Genomic DNA, 7620 nt, shown 5'->3' on the forward strand with positions numbered 1-7620 from the left:
TTAGAAGCTTTCTCATTCCTTTCCTTCTTGGTGGCCAACCTAAAAGGAAAGAAAAAGAAAGAAAATTAAGCCTACAACAAAGATATGAAAGCAATAAAATATAGGCGGGGGCTAATGCCAAGTAAGAGTAAGGTTCTCACTACATGTTAGCTACACATGTGAGTGGGAAAACAATATAAGTCAAGGCATATTACTAATACTTGATGCAAGATAAAAGTCAAAGCATGGGTATATGACATGAAGAGCATGTTGCATCAAGTTTAATCAATAATTGACACAAACAAGATTAGTGATAAGCATGAGAGTATTTGGCCCTATCCTAACACAATGACAACAATGTATAAAAATAAGGGATCATGAGTTAGGAAGGACTAAAGTACTAATCTTGTGTGTAGAGAAAATATTACAATTAATGCCAAACAAGTCACAAAGCACCAAGATTAACCAAGAAATTCTCAACAATTGAATATAAGAATCCAACACCATTATTAAAACAAGAAACTTAGAAAATAAAAGGGAAAACAAGTTACAAAAATAAAATTAAAATGCAATGAATGAAAACAAGGAAATACAATAAAAGAAAATGGAAGAAAATTTTTTTTTATTTTTTTATTATCTTTTAAAAATAATTTTTTAATTATTTTATTATTATTATTATTATTATTTTATATTTTTAAAAGAAAGAAAAAAAAATTTCCAAGAGAGGAAGAAGAAAGAAAAAAATAGAAAGAAAGAAGAAGGAAAGAAGAAAGAAGGAGAAAGGAGAAAGGAGAAAAACAGGGTGCAAATCCGCGCATATGCGCCATGCGTGCTTGGGCGCGGATGCAGCAGGAACAATCCGCGCGCGTGCCATGCGTGCTCAGGCGCGGATGCAGCACGGACAATCCGCGCGCGTGCGCCATGCGTGCTTGGGCGCGGATGCGACAGGGACAATCGGCGCGCGCGCGCCATGCGTGCTTACGCGCGGATCGCCTGGCACAAAGTAGGCATAAAGTGGGCACAACTCTCGGGTTTTAGTACTAGGAGTTGGAAACCACACCGGCGCACGCGCGCACTGCGCGCTTGGGCGCCGATGCCCTTTTTTTTTTTCAAAAACAGGACACTCTCCTAATATATAAGCATTCTAAAACAATCACAATTCAAATTTTAACAACAAATCTTTTTGGTTTTTGAAAAATTTTTAAATACACTAAAAACAAAACTTATACTACAAGAAAAATGCAATTCAAAAATAACTATTCTAATCAAAGCATGAATCTAATAGGCAATCAATCAAAGCAAGACATGCAAAAGTATGAAAAGAAGAGAACTACCTAACAATGGTAACTCAATGCATTCATTGATTATATATATAAGAGAATGGAAAGAGTTTACCATGGTGGGGTGTCTCCCTCCTAGCACTTTTGTTTATTGTCCTTAAGTTGGACTTTTGGGGAGCTCCTCTTAAGGTGGCTTGTGCTTGTAACCATCCTGGAACATCCACCAATGCTTGAATCTCCAATAAGCTCCATTCTTCAATGTTAATATCTTCAAGCTTTGATGGAGTTCTTCACAAACCATGAGCTCCCAAAGTTGATTTTTCTTGTGCAATCCGGAATCCCACACTTTGTTTTGACACCTATCTTCAAAGTGATCATCATGATTCCACTTGGGTGGTTTAGCCTTGGAATTCTCAAAGAAGCCTCCAAACAACATCCTAGACCCATACAATTTAGCTCCACACCAAACCTTGCAATCAAACTTTGAGCAAGCAACCATAATGAACCTAGAATGATGTTTTTAACCACTACACAACTCTCTCTTACTCTTAACTCCACAAAGAGCTCTAAGTTGACCATCATTTTCAATCAAACCATATTCAAGTGGGAAAGTAAAGATTAGAGATAAGAATTTTACCCACTTGAATGTTATGTTGGATGGTGACTTAGGAAGGGGTGGTTTCGATGATCTTGCAAGCTTCACTCCCTTGTGCTCTTCTTTGACTATCTCTACCTCCTTACAACTTTCCTCAACTTCAACCTCTTCCTCTTGGTGGCTTGCTTCCAATTCAATTTCTTCTTCATTGCTCACCAAAGGCATGGGAGGTGAGGTGTCTTCTTCTTTAATCTCCATGTCAAGCCCAATGGGAGAGGATTCAATTGTACATAGGAATTCCTCAATGATTGAATCCATCTCTTGGTCAACCTCTTCAAAGGCTTCAACCACTTCTTCCGGCTCAATTACCTTAACTTCCTCCTCTTGTTGCACTCCTTGCTTCAACTCCTCTTCTTCACCTTGAAGCTTTAAACTCACTCCCTCATTAGGCTCCTTAATTGCCTCTCCACATTCATCAATGGGAGTGCCTTGGTTGCTTAGGTTTAGTCGGGAGGAGGCCATATTGCTAACGGCTTCCACTAGGATAACCATCTTCGCTCCTAGCTCTTTAAACTTCTTTTAATTCTCCTCTTGTCGCCTTAAGATATGAGATTCAAGATCTCTCAATTCTAACATGGAGGCTTCATCGGAGGGCAGTGGTGGAAGAGAGGGTTCATTGTTTGAGGGGAAGGCATTATAATTGGAAGGTGGTTCATTTTGGTAAGGGTATGGAGTTGGTGTATATTGAGGTGGTTCTTGAGGGTATTGGTGGTGGAATTGGGGTGGTTCTTTATATGGTTCATATGGTTCACAAGGTGGTTGGTATGGTGGATATGGGTTGGAGTCATATAGAGGTGTTTGGTGAAAAGGGGCTTGTGAGTAAGGTGGTTCAAAATTATGTTGAGGAGGTGGTTCATAGGCATATGGTGGTGGTTGTTGACAATCACAATAAGGGTCACCATATCCATTAGATTGATATGCATTAGGATTAGAATTATACCCATAAGAGATCGGAGGATGTTGTTGCCAGGAAGGGTGATCAATCCTTTGAGGCTCCTCCCATCTTTGATTCCCAAATCCTTGATGCACATCCTCATTGTAGCTTCCATTTCCTACAACATAATTTGAACCAAACTCATAGCCAAAGTGGTGAGAATTCATAATAGCAAATAAAAACAAAAGCTAACAAAAATAAGCAACAAAGTCCTAAAGCTAACAAAAACTAACAAATAAGAAAAAAGCAAACATATTCACAATATTCACAATAGCCAATAATGTAACACCATTGCAACTCCCCGGCAACGGCACCATTAATTTGATACAAGGATTTATACCGGTTCGGAATTCCACAAAATAATTCCGTTGTTAGTATAGTCCAAACCAATAGTCAATCCTCAAATCAAATTAAATTTGGTTGTCACAATTAACAAACCCCAAATAAGAATTAACCGGAGTATTTAGACTTCGGGTCGTCTCACGAGGAATTGCAATGAAGTGATCAATTATTGGCTATGAAGGGGAAAAGGGGTTTTGTTTATAAGAGGTGGAAAATAAATGACAAGAAAAGTAAATCATGCAAGTATTTAAAGAAGACAAGTAAATAAGAGAACGCAAGTGATAAAGAGAGAGACATTCATGGCAAAGATTGAGAATATAGGCTTTTTATCCTAGTCATGCAATGATTAATTCATCTTATCTAGTCAACTCCAACAAATAGGGAGAAAGTCAAACAAGATTAATCAATCATACCACAATAATAAACAAGAATTTATCTTATTACGTCATCTCCAACATTGGAAGAAGGTATCATATTATCTTCCATGAGAGAAAGTCTAATAAGACTAGCTAATCTCAATCCAAAAGTCCTAATCAACTTACTAATTAAATTAGCAAAAGATTAGAGTCAATGGAAACAATATTAGCTAACAACTCTAGATCACCAACATGAGTTGGGTTTTCATGACTCAAGATTGCCTAATTACTCTTTCCAAGCCAAGAATGCTCAAAATCTACTGTAACATTCTTCCGAGGATTTTATCAAACACTTGGAAGGCATACAAGGGAAGCATGGTAAAAGTGCAAGAATAATAAATCTACCAACTACTAATTGCAAGAAAAGTAAATTAACAATTCAAATCATCAACAAAAGAACATCAAACATAAATTTCATTAAAGAAAAGATCCAAATCCAACAAGAGTTCATAAACATAAAAATGACAAAATAAAGGAAATGACAAGTAAAACTAGAAGAATAGAGATGTAATAATAAGAAATCAAAAGGAAGAACTAAATCAAAACAGGGATTGAAAGTGGAATTAGGAAAATTAAACCTAAACTACCCTAAATTCTAGAGAGAAGAGAGAGCCTCTCTCTCTAGAATTCTACCCTAAAACATGATGAAAATTAAACTATGACTACTTGGTTCATTTCCCCTTCAATCCTTGGGTTCAATAGCATCAGAAATGAGTTGGATTGGGCCCAAAATGCTTCAGAAATCGCTGGGGGCGATTTCTCATGAGAATGATAAGATTTCTCATGACTGGAGTTAAATTACTTATAATTACTGTTGGAGCCATCATTGATGTCAGAAAGGGTGAACTTACCCTTAGGCTACATGATGAGAGAATGGTATTCAATGTATTCAAGGCCATGAGCTATCCATCAAAATCACTAGGAGAATATTTGAGGATAGATGCAGTGGAAACTGTGGTGCAAGAAACCTTTGAAGAAGCACTTGAAGGATTGATAGAGGGTGATTCCATGTTAAATGTTGAGGTTGCTGATGTCAATTCAGCTGAAATATCTATTCCAAGCACATTGGAGGAGAGGAAAAAAGGAGAAAGAAGCATCCAAACTGGAGTTGAAAGCACTGCCTCCTACTCTCAAGTATGCATACTTGGGAAGTGATGGAAGTTACCCAGTGATCATCAATTCTCCCCTCAGTCAAGAACAGGAAGAGGAATTAATCAAAGTGCTACAAAAGTACCAAGATGCCATTGGATGGACCCTCGCTGACTTAAAAGGGATAAGCTCATCCATATGCATGCATAAGATCTTGCTGGAAGATGATTCCAAACCCTCCATTCAAGCCCAAAGAAGATTGAATCATATCATGAAAGAAGTGGTCCAAAAAGAAGTGATGAAGCTATGGCAGGCAGGAGTCATTTATCCCATTTCTGACAGCCCATGGGTGAGTCCTGTCCATGTGGTTCCAAAGAAAGGAGGGATCACAGTTGTACCCAATGAGAAAAACGAACTCATACCCACAAGAATAGTAATAGGCTGGAGGATGTGCATTGACTATAGGAAACTCAATGAGGCAACTAGAAAGGATCATTTTCCACTTCCTTTTATGGACCAGATGCTAGAGAGATTGGCAGGACATGCATATTATTGTTTTCTTGATGGATATTCGGGTTATTATCAAATAGTGGTTGATCCAAGAGATCAAGAAAAGACATCATTCACCTGTCCATATGGAGTTTTTGCTTACAGGCGCATGCCTTTTGGATTGTGCAACGCCCCTGCAACTTTCCAAAGATGCATGTTGTCTATTTTTCAGACATGATTGAAAAATTCATTGAAGTCTTCATGGATGATTTCTCAGTTTTTGGAGATTTCTTTCCCAATTGCCTTAATCATCTTGCCTTAGTGTTAAAAAGGTGCCAAGCTACAAACCTAGTTCTAAACTGGGAGAAATGCCATTTTATGGTAACAGAGGGAGTTGTCCTTGGCCATAAAATTTCTAAAAAAGGCATAGAAGTAGACAAAACTAAGGTGGAATTAATTGAGAAATTACCTCCACCTAGTAATGTCAAGGCAATTAGGAGTTTTTTAGGCCATGCTAGTTTCTACAGAAAGTTTATCAGAGATTTTTCCAAAATTGCAAAGCCTTTAAGCAACCTATTAGTCTCTAATACACCTTTTGTATTTGACCAAAAATGCACACAAGCATTTGAAACACTAAAAAGAGAACTTTCCTCAGCACCTATCATTGCCCCACCTAATTGGAATTTACCTTTTGAACTAATGTGTGATGCATCAGACTATGCTGTTGGGGCAGTGCTTGGACAGAGAAAAGGCAATTTAGTGCATGTTATATATTATGCCAGCAAGGTTTTGAATGAAACTCAAAGGAATTATACCACTACTGAGAAGGAACTACTGTCAATAGTGTTTGCATTTGACAAGTTTAGATCTTATCTCATTGGATCTAAAGTGATTGTTTTTACTGATCATGTAGCACTAAAATATTTACTTGCAAAACAAGAGTCAAAACCAAGACTGATAAGGTGGATTTTGCTATTGCAGGAATTCAACATTGAGATTAAAGACAAGAAGGGAGTGGAGAATAAAGTAGCAGATTGTTTGTCCAGAATCCCTTATGAAGAAGGTAGCACCCACAAATTAAGTGTCAATGAATTCTTCCCTGATGAGCAATTAATGCTGGTTCATAAGGCATCCTGGTTCGCAGATATTGCTAATTTTAAGGCAACTGGAGAATTTCCTTCAATGATCAACAAGCATAAAAAGAGAAAACTCATCAATGATGCAAAGTATTTCATTTGGGATGAGCCATACTTATTCAAAAAAATGCTCGAATGGATTGCTCAGAAGGTGTGTTTCAGAGGAGGAAGGAAGAGAAGTCTTATGGAATTTTCATGGTTCCTGCTATGGGGGCCATTTTAGAGGAGAAAGAACCGCAGCAAAAGTCTTGCAGTGCGGGTTCTTTTGGCCCACCATCTTCAAAGATGCACGAGAGCTAGTGAAGAACTACAATGAATGTCAGCGGGCTAGAAATTTGCCCAAGAAAAATGAGATGCAACAACAATTCATCTTGGAACTAGAGTTGTTTGATGTATAGGGATTGATTTCATGGGACCATTTCCAACCTCATACTCAAACAATTACATTTTAGTGGCAGTGGACTATGTATCAAAATGGGTGGAGGCCATTGCAACCCCTACAAATGATAACAAGGTGGTCCTGAACTTCCTCAGAAAGAATATCTTTAGCCGGTTTAGAGTTTCCAGAGTACTCATCAGTGATGGAGGAAGCCATTTTTGCAATAGACCACTAGAGACCCTCCTCCTGAGATATGGGGTGAAGCACAAGTTTGCCACACCCTATCACCCCCAAACAAGTGGCCAAACAGAAGTATCCAACCGAGAGCTGAAAAGGATCTTGGAAAAGATGGTGGGAGCTTCAAGAAAAGACTGGTCAAAGAAGCTGGATAATGCTCTATGGGCATATAGGACAGCTTTTAAAACACCAATTGGAATGTCTCCATATCAACTGGTGTATGGTAAGGCTTGCCACCTGCCATTAGAGCTTGAACACAGCTTTCTGGGCTCTCAAGTTGTTGAATTTTGATGGCCAAGCTTCTGGTGAAAAGAGGCTCTTGCAACTACAAGAATTAGAGGAGTTCAGATTCCAAGCCTATGAAAATGCCAAAATGTACAAGGAAAAGGCGAAGGAAAGACATGACCTCAAGATGGCACCAAGAAGCTTTGAGGAAGGACAAAGAGTGCTACTCTACAACTCCAGACTAAAACTGTTCCCTGGAAAATTAAGATCAAGGTGGTCAGGTCCTTTTATTGTCACTAAAGTCTCACCTTATGGATACATAGAGATCATGGAAGAAAGCTCACAATGGACCTTCAGTGTAAATGGACAAAGGCTTAAACACTACTTGGGTGACATGGTAAAAGAGTCCAAGATGAAATGTAGACTCACCTGAGAGAGAGGAACGTCAAGTTAGTGACG

Source organism: Arachis ipaensis, chromosome B09 (assembly GCF_000816755.2).
Source record: "Arachis ipaensis cultivar K30076 chromosome B09, Araip1.1, whole genome shotgun sequence".
NCBI lineage: Eukaryota > Viridiplantae > Streptophyta > Magnoliopsida > Fabales > Fabaceae > Arachis > Arachis ipaensis.